This window comes from Oryza sativa, chromosome 9 (assembly GCF_034140825.1).
Source record: "Oryza sativa Japonica Group chromosome 9, ASM3414082v1".
NCBI lineage: Eukaryota > Viridiplantae > Streptophyta > Magnoliopsida > Poales > Poaceae > Oryza > Oryza sativa.
This window is the reverse complement of record NC_089043.1, coordinates 6,340,765-6,354,255: the sequence shown is the minus strand read 5'-3', so window position 1 is coordinate 6,354,255 and position 13,491 is coordinate 6,340,765. Positions and strand designations below refer to the sequence as shown.

Genomic DNA, 13,491 nt, shown 5'->3' with positions numbered 1-13,491 from the left:
CCGTCGTGGCGCCTAGCGGGAAAATTATCTCCTAAAAACCCTAATTGCGAAATCTGTTTCTTTGCTTGTTGTCCAGTGTCCGTGCCATCTCAAGATCTCAATCCCCGATCTATCGTCGAGTTCAATTCCGAATCCAAATCCTTCCAAATCGAATCCCTCCGCAAAAGTCTATTTAGCCTCCCCCGAGGTCGATGGGCCGAAACCCGCTCGGCCCATCTCTCCCCTGGCCCATCTTTCCCCCTCCCTCCCGATGCTCTCTTCCTCTCCCTCCGCTCCGCTCCGCCCCGCCCACGCGCCGCGCGCGCGTGTGCGCGAGCGCCGCGCCGAGCGCCCCTCCTCCGCTCCCTCCGCTCTGCCCGCGCGTGCGTGAGCCGCCGCGCCGAGCGCCTCCTTTCCGCCCCTTCGCTGCCGCTCCCCGCGCGTTGTTCGCGCGCGCGCCCGCGTGGTCCTCGCCCGCGTCGCGTCTGCGCCGCCCGGCCCCGCTGCCCTGCCGCGCCTGCAGCCGCTCGGCCCCGCAGCCAGCGCGCGTGCCGAGCAGCGCCGCTCCATCCGCCGCTCCCTCCCGTTGCGAGCCGCGCGCGCGTGCCGAGTGGCCGACCGCCTGGTCGCCGCCGTCGTCAGCACCTGCCGCGTCTGTCGCCCGTGTCGTCGCGCCGCTCCAAACCGCCCGCCGTCATCGCCGTCGTCACCGCCCGGCCCCCGCCACTCCGCGCGCAAGCCGCCAAGAGACGGAGGCAGCGCCCTCCTCCCTCTGCCGCGTCGCCCCCGCTCCCCTCCTCCTTTTTCCCGAATCGGCAAAGGGGCAAGCCCCCTTTTCCCCCTCCTTTTCCCCTTTTTCCTCCTCGCCGGCGTCATCCTCCCTGTCGCCGCTTTGGCTGCGACCGCCGAGCGCCAGCTCGCGCCCTTGACCGCGCAAGTCGGTTCCCAAACCGACATTGCCGCCCATTTAAACCCCAGCCTCCCCTTTCCCTTCCTCTTCCATTCGTCTCCGCGCCATTGCCGCCGCCCCCGAGCTCTGTCTCGCCTCCGCCGTCCTTCGCCGAGCGCCGGGAGAGCCGGTGCGTTCGAGGACGCGGAAGGGGACTTCGGCCGCGCCCTCTTCTTCCTCTTCCCCGGCCCGAGGCTGGAGAGATTACTCCCGCGTCGTCGGCCTCTCGTCACAGCGCCCCTCCTCATCACGGTAGTGCCTCCCTCCGTTCTTCCTCCTCGCTCCATCTCCCCCCCTAGCTTTCGGTAGTAGCTCGAGTAGACTCCTCGTAGTTAGCCGGCGCCGCCCCGACCGTTGCCGTCGCTCGCCGTGTGCTCGCCGCCGTCGCCGCTCGAGCTCCGTAGCACCCGCACGTCGCCAGCCTCGCTCGGCGTAGCTCCGCCCAATCCGACGCTAGCATCGGATTCCCGTAGCCGCGTAGATGCTCTCGCCGCCGGGAATCGGTCCCTCGTGACCTCGTCGGCGTTTCCCTCTTCCCTCCCCGCCGGTTGTCGCCGCCGTCAAGCTTCCTCCGGCGAATCTGAGCCGTTGGCTCGTCTCCCCTCGTCTCGAGCAACCGCCCGGTGTGCTCGCTTTTGCCCGCATCGCCGTGGTTCGCTCCGCTGCTCGCCGCCGCCGCCCGCCGTCCATTCGCGGCCGGGTCGTCGTCTACCTCCCGCCAGCCCACGTGGCAGCCACGTAGGCGCCACGTCGGCGCCAGCTCAGCCGAGGTCGGGACGGGCCGACCCCGGTCAGTCCCTCCCCGTGCGCGCGTTCCACCGCGAGCCGTGAGGCTGCTCGTGGGCCCGCCGCATCCACGTCCACCGCGAACCGCGCGCGTGCACCGCGTCCTTCCCCCGCCCACGCGCATGAGCCGCGTACTCCCTCCGCACGGTGAGCCGAGCCGCTGACAAGCGGGTCCCACCCGGGACCGCGCACGGTGAGCCCGGTCTACCGGCTCTCTCTCCTCTCTCCCGCGCGCGCGACCGTCTTGGGCCGCCTTGGGCCGGCCGGCCCATTTAGCTCGGCCGGTCCGCTCCTTTTCCCTTGGGCCGCGCCCTAGCCGCCCCGAGGAAAAGTCTAATTCCCATCCCTCTTTTCTTTTTCTTTTCTTTTCTTTTTCAAGAAGGATTTAATTAAATCCTTTTCCTTTAGACCAAAAATCCAATAATCTTAGAAATTCAATATCTTCCCAACCGTAAATCCGTTTGACTCCGTTCAACTTCCAAAATTCCTCAAATCTCGAGATCTATCTAATGGCACGCTTAGAGGTCATTAATAGGGCTTTATTTTCGCCGTTTGTTGAGTTGTCCCGTTTCGCGTGTAGTTTCGGAGCCCGAAGACCCGCAGTGCGAGGATTTCAAGGATCAAGCTCCAGATCTCGAGCAAGGCAAGCCACCTTTGAACATCTTGAGCCTATATTTGAAATTTAATTATATTGCTTGCAAAATATTATGCATTGATAGGATCGCACTTAATCTTTTGTCCCATCTGCAAGGCAGATTGGCGGACCTACCTGACTTGTTGCATTTGATCCTTCCATTGTTAATTGCTATACCATGTCCCCTTGTAACCACCCAGTTACGCCTCGATATTCATGCACTCTGTGCGAGTATCGACGGTCGCCTTCAAACTTAAAATCTGAGTAACAACTTGGGTAAAACTGGAGTTTTACAAAAGACTTGGAAAACCCGACACCTGGGTCGGTGCTTGTGAACTAAATGAATTTCCAAAACCGCGGACCGGGGAATGTACCGGGTGTACGGTTTTCCTGCTCTTGCACTTAAGGACCGTTTCCTTGGAATTTCATCCGAACATAAGACAAGTACGACCACATGGGTGGAATGGGACACCCCTGGCTGAGTAACTAGCTTATCAGGGGAGCCTTGATGCCGAGAGACATGTGGATTCGCCGGGGTGGTGTCGGGGAGGACCCCTGGGCTTCCTGGCACAGTATGGTCTGGGACCTAACCTGTTGTTGGTCTGGGACCCCTCTCGTCGGCATATGGTAAACCTGTGTCAGCTTTCGAAATGCCTTGTCATGAAAGCTTGGAGGTCTCCCGACGTGGCTGATCCCCACGGGCTGGGTGATCCGGGTTAGTAATGTCGTGTGGGTAAAGTGTACCCCCTCTGCAGAGGTTAACAAACTGTTCGAACAGCCGTGCCCACGGTCATGGGCGGATGTGAGGTGATTCCTAGCGTAGTTTTGTTTGACTACTGCTTGTGAAATTGCTGTTGTGAAAAGAGGTTCGATGTTTGAAAAATATGAAGCTGATGGGATCAGCTAGGCCCGGGTGGCCGCTTGAGAAATTTCGTAGCTGATGGAATCAGCTAGGCCCGGGTGGCCGTTTAAAAAGTTGTTGGCCCGGGTGGCCGTTTGAAAAGCTGTTGGCCGGGTGCCAATCTTGTTTCAATTCTAAAGATTGATACATTGCACATACTCCGACCGGACGAGACGCACTGTCTCATCCGTGTCGTTTGAGAAGCACTCACTTAGTCGCTTTTAGAAAAAGAGTTCAAATAAAATCAATTGCAAAAAAAAAAACAACAGCCTTTCCTTGAAGCCTGCATTAAACACTTATTTCCCCTGGCTTGCTGAGTACTCCCGTACTCACCCTTGCTCTATATAACTAATCCCCCCCCCAGTTGCTGAAGAAGATGAAGCGGATCCTGCTGATGAGGAGTTCTTCCTGGAGCAAGCCGGTTACGATGAGTTTTAGGGTTTCAGCCTAGTTCCCAAGTCGCGCCTGTGATGATTGGTCCAAGTCCTGGCTTCCGCTTTCCTTTTGTAATGCAGTTGTGAGCTCGGGATCTGTCCGCTGCCCAACATGACTGTACTTCTACTCTATAATAAAGAGACCTCTGTTGCTGTGATATTCTGTCTCCCTGTGATACCAGCACTGTATCCTGGGACTGGTATCGATTAACAGGTTAATTTGGAGCGTCACGGGCTAGTTCCGGTCGGTACTAGCTCGGGGCGTGACATGAAGCATTGGAATAGACAGTGAAACGTTTACCAGGTTGGGGCAAAGTAAGCACCGGAGCAGTTACTAACCTCTGCTTTAATTGCTGGAAACTATGCTCACATTGGTCCGTCCATTGAAACTTCACATCCTTATGTGTGAGCATCGTCATTGGTTTAGCGATAATCGAGAAATCCTTTACGAAGCGTCGGTAGTACCCCGCCATACCAAAAAAAACTCCTCACATCCTTAACATTAGTTGGTCTTTCCCATCCGACAACACTTGAAACTTTGCTTGGATCAACTGAGATACCTTGCTAATTAATTACATGCCCTAGGAAAGCCACTTCAGGAAGCCAGAACTCACACTTCTTCAGTTTAGCATAGAACTTGTTTTCTCGTAGGGTCCCTAGTACCATCCTCAGATGACGCTCATGCTCCTCTACATCTTTGGAGTAAATCAGAATATCATCAATAAACACCACCACAAAATTATCTAGAAAGCTATGCAACATGCTATTCATCGCCTCCATAAAATAGGCCGGAGCATTGGTCAGCCCAAAAGACATTACTCTATACTCATAATGCCCATACCTCGTGGAAAATGCGGTCTTCTCAATATCCTCTTCTCGCACTCGAATTTGGTTATAACCAGATTGCAAATCAATTTTAGAAAACACCTTCACTCCCTTTAACTGATCAAACAAATCTTCAATACGAGGCAATGGGTGCTTGTTCTTGATTGTCGTAGCATTTAAGGCCCGATAGTCCACACACATACGCCAACTTCCATCATTCTTCTCAGTAAAAATAACAGGTGCACCCCATGGTGACACACTCCGTCGGATTAACTTCTTGGATAATAGATCATCTAATTGTTTCTTCAACTCTTCTTGGAAAGGACGAGCTAACCGGTACGGGGCTCTGAGATAGGTCGTGTACCAGGAACAAGATCAATACGAAACTCTACATCATGCTCAGGTGGCATCCCTGGCAATTCTGCAGGAAAAACATCAGGATAATCTTGCACTACAGGAACATCTTCAATCAATAAAGGCTTGGATGCCTTCTCGGCTAAGGCCCATAATAACCCTGTCTTTACAGCACGCTGCCCAGGAAATAACCTTGCCATCACGAAAATAGAATGCGGAGGAGCGCTCCCTTGAAAAACCATCTCCTCGCCTGATGGAGATTCCAAGGTAATAGTCTTTCAGAAACAAGAGATTATAGCACGATATCGGTTCAACCAATCCATGCCCAAGATCACATCAAAGAGCGGTAAGGGAATCACAATTAGATTTGCCACAAATTCCTCCCCATCAATAGAGATTGCTCAACCTAGACATACTACTGAACTAGAGATTATACCCCCTGGAGAGCTGACTTGGACAGATCGAGAGACCTCTTGACTAAATAGATTAGCTCTTTTCGCAAACTCAATTGAAACAAAGGAAAATGTAGCACCAGAATCAAATAGAACTAGAGCATCATGCAAATCAACTGAAAGTGTATCTGCAACGACATCCGGGCGACCAAGGGATGAAGCTGCAGGCATGTTGTAGACTCCAGCCATAGCTGGGGTAGTAGAGCCTGAGGCTTGCTGGTGAGGTGGAGCTGAAGCAGAAGGTTGCACCATAGGCGATGCAGGCAACTGGAGTGAAGCACGTGGAGCAAGAGATTGAGGCATGGACCAATACTGTCCCGGTAATGGTGGTGGTGGGTAATTATGTGTGAACTGCTGGTAAGGAAGTGGATAAGCTGTCATCATCTGAACGGCACCGCGGGGAGTACTAGTGGAAGAACCTGAACCTCGAGGATAGCTAGCTGTCGAAGAGGTTGCTGAATAGGAGCTCGGCTTTTGCCACTTGATGATAGAATTTGGGTTACGCTTACATACCAACTCCATGTGTCCAGCCTTGCCACACCCACGACATGCCTCAGTAAACCCACACTCTGCTGAATGGTGATTCTTTCCACACTTAAAGCAAAATAGCCCTTTCCCTGGTACAGGGTGAATCAACTGAGACTTCGTAGGACGTGAAGCTGCATTAGGCTGAGAACCCCACTGCCTAGGTTTGGATGATGGTTGAGTGACCTGATTTTGTTTGTACTTCTTGAAAGGTGGTCGCTGCGAGTTCTCACCCCCTCCCTAATGGGCTCTCTTCTGCTCATTACCAGTGACATTGCCAGAACGATTCTTCTGTGCAGTAGTAATTTGGAGCTCAACCTCCATCCCTCGAGCCTCCTCAACTGCATTGAGGTATATAGTAGGTGGGTTTCTTCCCATCACTTCTCTATATCGGGCAATGAGCCCTCGAGAAAACTTTCTAGCCTTCTCACGCTCATCACTTGCCACGTTAGGCACAAAGCGTACAATACTGTTGAACTCCCGTTCATACTCATCAACAGTCTTGCTTCCCTGTTGGATATTGTTTAACTCATTACTCATCTTGTCCCTAAATGATTCTGGATAATACTTAGCTCTGAACTGCTGAAGAAAAACTTCCCAAGTAATAGCACCACGGTCAGGGTTCCACTCTTCAACAACTCCATCCCACCAAATGTCCGCCTGACCAGTCAACTGAAAAGGCATGAAAGTAACCTTCTCCTCAAGAGTCATTCTAGATCCCCTCATATACTTCTCCATCTTGTGTAACCAGTCTGCAGCATTAACGGGAGTACCAGACACATCAAATGTGTCTAAGCGCATGGATGTCCATCTAGTGAGTGTCATCCCCTTTCACGCCCAGAAGTTTCCCTTTTTTTTTCCTTGCTTTAAATATTTGTTAAATAAATCGTCCGAAGAAATTATCTTAACCTAGAGCTAAATCCCTAGTTAATAAATGCAATTAATAATCGGAAATAGCGTGGTGGAATTTTTCTTGAGTTCCCCATGCTCCAATGCATTAACAAGATTTTTAGTGGAATTTTCAGAGCCTTGGAAATAATTTTAACCAATTAAAAATGAGCAAGCGCAATATTTTTAAATCCCAGGAAAAATCCTTTCTTCTTTTTCTTTTTCTTTTCCTTCTTTTTTCTCTTTTGGGCCGTCGGCCCACTCCCTCCCGCGCTCGGCCTCCTTCTTTTGGGCCGGCCCGTTCCCCTTTCCCCTCCCTGAAGTCCTCCCTCCCTCCCCTCTCTCCGGGACGCTGACAGGTGGGGCCCACCTGTCAGGTCGTCCCCTTCCTCCAGCCGCCCGCCCCACGACGGCAACCGCCGCCGAAACCGTCCGCGCCGCCGCCTTCTTCGCTCCTCCCGCGCCCACGCCGCGCCGCTCCCGCGTCCTCCCCACGTCGCCGCCCTCTCCCCCGCATCTCCCGGCCCTCGCGCGTGCTCGCAAGGGGCGGGATTCGAATTTGAATCCCCCCCCATTCTCTCTCTCTCCACCCCCACGTCGCCGGCCAAATCGGCCACCTCCCCGGCCACGTCCGCCCCCTCCCGCACCTATAAATCACTCCCCACGTCCCCCTCTCTCGTTTTTCGCACTCGCCGCGCCCTCCCGTGCTTCCTATCGTCGCCGCGCCGCTCGCCCCTTGCGCCGCCGCCTACCGCCGTCTCCGGCCGCGCGCCACCGCCGCTAGAGCCGCTGCCGCGCCGTGAAGCCACCGTTGTCGCGCTCGCGGGTGCCGTCCGCTCCTCAGCCACCGCTTGGTTGCCGCCAATCACCCCCGAAGCCCCGTTTCCCTCGCTCACCGGTGAGCTCTCCTTTTTCATCCATCCCCGGCCGGCCACTTTGGTCGTTGCGGTCGTCCTCTCCACCCCTAATCCCTCTCCTCCTTTCCTATAGGTGTCGCCTCCGCCCGTCCGCCCCTCCTCGTCGCCGGGTCACCGCCGCCTTTCATCCTCCGCTCTGGTCGCCGTGCTCGCCGGTGAGGCTCCCCTCTGCTCCCCTTTTTCCCTCTCTCCCGTGTGCGCCGCCGTCCTTCGCGCGTGCGCCGTCGCCTTCGGCCGCTGCCGCCGCTTTTCGCGCCGCCCGCCGCCGCCTCCCACGCCGCCGGTTGCTGTCGCCGGCGACCGCATGCCGCCGCCGTTCGCCATGCTTGCCGGCCGGCTTGAAGCCGAGGCCGAGCCCGGTGGCTGCTCCCTGCACCGTCCGATCGGCTTGGGCCGATCCGGACCCTTGGTCCCGTGCACCGGCCGCCTTGAGCCGCTGACATGCGGGCCCCGCTTGCCGGCGCCCCCCCCCTTGGATGACGTCAGCCCTGGGTATTATTGCGCAATAATTAATTAAGGACTTTTTCTTTATTAGTAAAAACACAGTTTATCTTCTAAAATTCATAAGTAATTCATCCGAGCTCCGTTTAAGTCCATTCAAGTCTCAGTAAATCAAGAAAAATGCAAAGAATCCATTAAAAATGGTTTTGTTTCCTGTTTCAGTAGTCTTATAGCGTGTTTTGCTTGTGTGCTTTGTTTGTCGCGTAGGTTTCGACCGTTTCGTCGATCCGCGGTTTCTCGAAGACGTTGCGGTGGACTCAACAGTGCGAGAGCAAGGCAAGTCATGCAATACGTTTGATCATATTGTACCCAATTTACCAATATCCCGCATTTCTATTAAATGTTGCATTGTCTTACAATGTAATGTGGGATGGGTCCTATTCCTCAGCCACATATTGGTTACCTTATGCCATTGATAACTTGGGTATCGAAATGACTAGATGTTGGCTTAGGAAATGCTTAGCCATGCTTAGTTCAACTAGTACACAAATGGGGATCACATTATTACATAGACTCTGACTATTGGCATAGCTTTAGATTGGTGCCACCGCAAGGGTGTCAGTTAATTAAAATATTCTGAATGGCGGGCTGTGAGTGCATGGTTTTGCTGGTCGCACCCATAGCAGTTAAGGACCGGTTCACGGGAAACCCTGGGAGACTTACCGTGCTTACCACAAGCGGGAGTGGGTAACTGCTTGATCTGAAGTATAGCTCGACCCTTTCCTAGGCACCGGTGGCGAGGGTGGGCGTGATGGAGTTGGGTCGGCCGGGGTGTCCGGTTGTCCAGCTGCCGGATTCACCGCGGCGCAAGAGGGGACCGCCCACTGCCTTTTAAGGGGTGGGGGTGAAACCTTAGCGTGGTGTGGATGGTTAGGGGAGGGTTATGTGGAGGGTCTTGTCACGATTTCCCCCTTTGCAGTATCATGGTGATACTTCGGGGCATGGCGACATGTGTGGAATCGTGTCTTGTGGGTACAGTTGTACACCTCTGGCCAGAGTAAAACTATTCGAATAGCCGTTCCCGCGGTTATGGGCGATCAACCAGATTCACCGTGATTAGTCTCACCCCTAGTTTAGCTTAATGAACTGGTGTAGTTCAGGTGGTTGGTTGGGCCTGTTGCAACGTGGTGTAGCGTTGGACAGTGATTGGTTAATATTGATTAATTACTACAGCTGTTTTACTGCTTTCAACTACTGCTTTGAAATGCCTGCTTTATGCAAAAGAACCCCTAGCTTCCTTTAGTTATATCCTGCATCATACCTCCTCTTCCGGTATGACTTGCTGAGTACAGTGGGTAGTACTCAGTCTTGCTCTCTTTTCCCTCGCACCAGAGTTGAAGTTCTTCTCAGTTGGAGCCGTCTTAGAGAGGTTGGTTTCGTCGCTGCCGTCAAGGTTTGCCTGTGGAGTGGAGTCGCCCGCTGCTGAAGTCAAGCTCCTCGGTTTAGCTCGCTTTTATCTTTCCCGCTGCATTTGTAATCTTTTATATTTTTGTAAGACGTGGGTCTGTATGTCAACAATTGTCGTTTGTGTACCCTGGCTGGTCCTGGACAGGGATTTAATGCACATTCAGCTTAGAAATTCTGGTTCGAGAATTTCTGGGTGTGACATCCCCGGAGCAGCTCGAGGAGCATCATCAGAGACAGCAGCTGAGTGGCTATCACCCTCTTCCTCTTCCATGTGCTCATCCTCCATCTGGTTCGAGGATGCTGCCTCATTATGGCGACCTCTACCACGACCTCTTCCACGGCCTCCAGCACGGCCCCTACCACGACCTCTGTTGGTAATTCTTACGATCACAGATAAAATCCGCAAGCGCATGGATATACCGATGTAGCACTTCCCCTCTGGAGTATTCCAAGGGTATCGAATCCAAGGGAACGTGTGTGATCAGATCTTCCTCCGGTTCATCCAAGGACACCAAGCGAATGATATGCCAGGTTAGAGAGGATTTACTAGTGAGAAACAATGTCTAGGGAAAGCTTAACATTAATCCTGATGCAATACTTCAGGCACTGGCAACCCGCTGTTCCCAGATGTTGCTCTACTACATACCCGGATAGGGAGGACTTAAGTGATCTCGAGGGCTTTAACATTAATCCTGATGCAATACTTCAGGCACTGGCAACCCGCTGTTCCCAGATGTCGCTCTACTACGTACCCGGATAGGGAGGACTTAAGTGATCTCGAGGGCTGTCATCACCTCTACATCCACCTCAAACGTACTGTAGGATATGCAGCAATTACTGGATAATAATTACCTAAACACCACGTCTAGGCAATTAATTTCTACTTTAGTGTTTATAACTCACCAAAGCAATCACTATATTTTAGTTGATTATAGTGAACGATAATCCCGTATGCTACTTAGAAACTAACCAAGAGATAATTCTCACAAGACAAATCTAAATTACTCAAGAAGAATATTATATTGAATTCAGAGTAATAAACAAAATAAAAGAAATAGGAGAAGATTACCGACAACTCCGGAATTCTTCTGACTCCTACTCTACTCTCTTCCTATTCTAATATACAATATAGTACAATAGAGCCTCTTATAATTCAGGTCAAGCTTGAAAGTGTGTGTGTGAAATGAGGGAGTGAAGCCTTTATATAGAGTTAGGTATGACGGTTGGCGAAGGGGTAATGTCTGAACTGCCCCGCAACCGTCATTGGGGAGTGATCTGGAGCGTCCACGCCAAACCCCAGGATCAACGGTGATCAGGGGGGTTCGGCCGAACCTAGGCTAGGCCCTCCTGGTCTAGCCCTTGGCCCATCTTCTCCCCTGGACCTCCTTTATCCATTTCTCGGAGTTTTGAGTTGATTCACTGATGTTTCGATGAAGTTCATAACCCCTCCTTGCTGATGTTTCGATGAAGTTCATAACCCCTCCTTGCATGGATACATAATTCTCCTCACTTTGTCTGATTTTCCTCCCAACTTCAGGGTTTATCATCTGCATACAAATATACACCAACACTTGTGGAATATGTGAGATTAAGCACCTATCACTATGTTGGATGTTTTATTATCCGAACTTTATGCAGATGTTGGCGGTATAGAATCGGCATTTAACAACCGCCAACAACCTCCACGATTAGGAATAGTGGATTCAGCAATCGAATTGTTCCCAACGTCTTCATTATCATGATTATTCTCAACTTCTTCATTATGGTGGCCCCTACCACGACCTCTACCACCGCCTCTCCCACGGCCTCGATTGGCTATCCGAGGCGGCATAGCTATATCAAACACAAGCATTTACACGTCATTAGTTTAACAATAGGTTAGACAATAGCATGCAAAGAAACACAATCATACACATATATATGTAGAAAAAACATAAATGCTAGGAATGACCCATGCACCCCATCCTATTGTGCACCAGTGTGTCAAGTTTTAGATGTTTGTATCTAACCCAAGTTATACTCTTACTATTTTCTATCCTAAGAGAAATTTTTTTTAATTGGTTAGGAACTCTCGTTCAAAATTTTATGTTGATTTATATTTACATTACCCAGTCACTTACCATGGACCTACTGCCCGCTTAGATACCAACTGTAACACCCCAGGTAACCACATACCTAGAATGCCACACCAAAATACAGTCAAAAATTAAGTCCCAAAATTATTAGAAATTTCGGCAGAGTCTCCCCTAAAAATACGGATATCCACGACAGGCAGTTATAAGGGATATTTACTAAAATCGATAACCTCGAACATATAGACTTTTTTACCGATTTGTATTAAATAACCTATAGCAGTTCCCTTACTATTTTATGCGTAACTCGCAAACCGTCTAACGGAATCTAGCAAATAATATAACTTTGGACATCTAGACAAAATTCTCTACAACTTTCATGTTGGGAGGAAAATCAGATTATGCCTCTGTAAATCCCAGATTAAGAAAAACGAATCGCTGTCCTGATTTCCGGACCCGGTCAGAAGTACTGTTTTTTTTGTTTCTCCCAAACCGTTTATCGGAATTGAGTGAAACCAGTGCCGTTAGAAAGATATCAACGATGACTACAAACTTTATTTAGGACAACTAACCTGATTCCTGATGGTTTAATACCATATTTGAAAATACGGTTTCAGCCTATATTCAAGCACCACAAAAATTGCACGAGCAGCTATCGAATCAAATTCTATTTGAATCTTATACTTCTAGGGACTAAAGAGAAATTTCCTTTGCAGTGGAGGAGCACTACCTTGCGACAAATTTCCCTAATTTGCGAAATCGCTGAAATTCCTCAACGTTGCTCTGCTTTTCCTTTCCTTCTTCCTCCTGTACACCCTCTCGGTACCCTTCTCTCTGATCAAGCAGCAGCAACAGCAGCAGGGCCACGTTAGGAGCAACAGCAGCAGCAAGGAACAAGCAACAGCAACAGCAGCTCGGCAGCAGCCGCAGCAGCACAGGCCGCAGCAACACAGATCGGCAACGATAGAAGGAGCAGCAGGAACTCACCGGGAAGAAGGAAAACGGAAAGAAAACGCCGGTTGTGATGGATGACGACGGCTGCGGCCTCCGGGTATGGCCATGGCGGCGGCGCAAATACGGCGGCAGCAACCGGGTCAACAGCGGCAGCGGCAAGAGCGCAGGACGGAAGGCGTGGTGGCGGCTAGGGTTGGCTGCAGGAGCGTTCCCCTTTTATTTCTTTTTTTTATTATAAAGAGACTAAAAAGGAGATCAACGGCCCACATCGTTTCAATCCCGGGGACTTTGCTCGGTCTCCGATTTCTATAAACTTGTAGTCTATTTTGCACTACTCCTCGAGCTCTACTCATCCACGGTTCCTGATCGCCTATTCAAATAACGGTTTAAAAATTAAACTTTTGCGTGTTTATGCTAATATTCCCTGGGGCATTACATTTAGTGCCCACCTTGTGCCTGAGTAACATAGAATTCCTAGTAGTAAGTTCAAGGATTTTCTCTATCATTTGGTGGACTGGGTTAGCTGCAGAGGGTGCTTTACCTACTACGTGGGAAGAACTTAAGGTAGCTATGCGCGATAAATTTGTTTCTCCATCTTATCATTGAGATTTACGCCAGAAACTGATACGTTTAGAACAAGGGGATAAATCTGTACAGGATTACTATGGTGAGCTACAAAAGGGATTGATGCGATGTAGCATAGTGGAGGGAACCGAGGATTCTATTTGTCGATTTTACTTGGGATTGAGGCGTGAAATTCAGGACATAGTTGATAATAAGGAATTTAACACTGTCAACCAGTTGTTTCAGCTTGCTATGCTTGCAGAGAAGGAATTGTAGGGGCGTGATCAATAGGTCAAGAACAAGGCGAGCACATACACACCGCGGGTGAAGCCATCTTTGGGGCTTCCCA

General features: G+C 51.0%; 1 long non-coding RNA gene across 1 annotated transcript; it reads right to left on the bottom strand.

Moving 5' to 3' along the window:
- Positions 1–10,553: 10,553 nt before the first annotated feature.
- On the bottom strand, positions 10,554–12,767 carry LOC4346449 (uncharacterized). Its single transcript, XR_010735218.1, has 3 exons — positions 12,612–12,767; positions 12,355–12,458; positions 10,554–11,385 (listed from the first exon to the last, which is right to left on the bottom strand). It is a non-coding gene; the product is annotated as an uncharacterized lncRNA (long non-coding RNA).
- Positions 12,768–13,491: the final 724 nt, after the last annotated feature.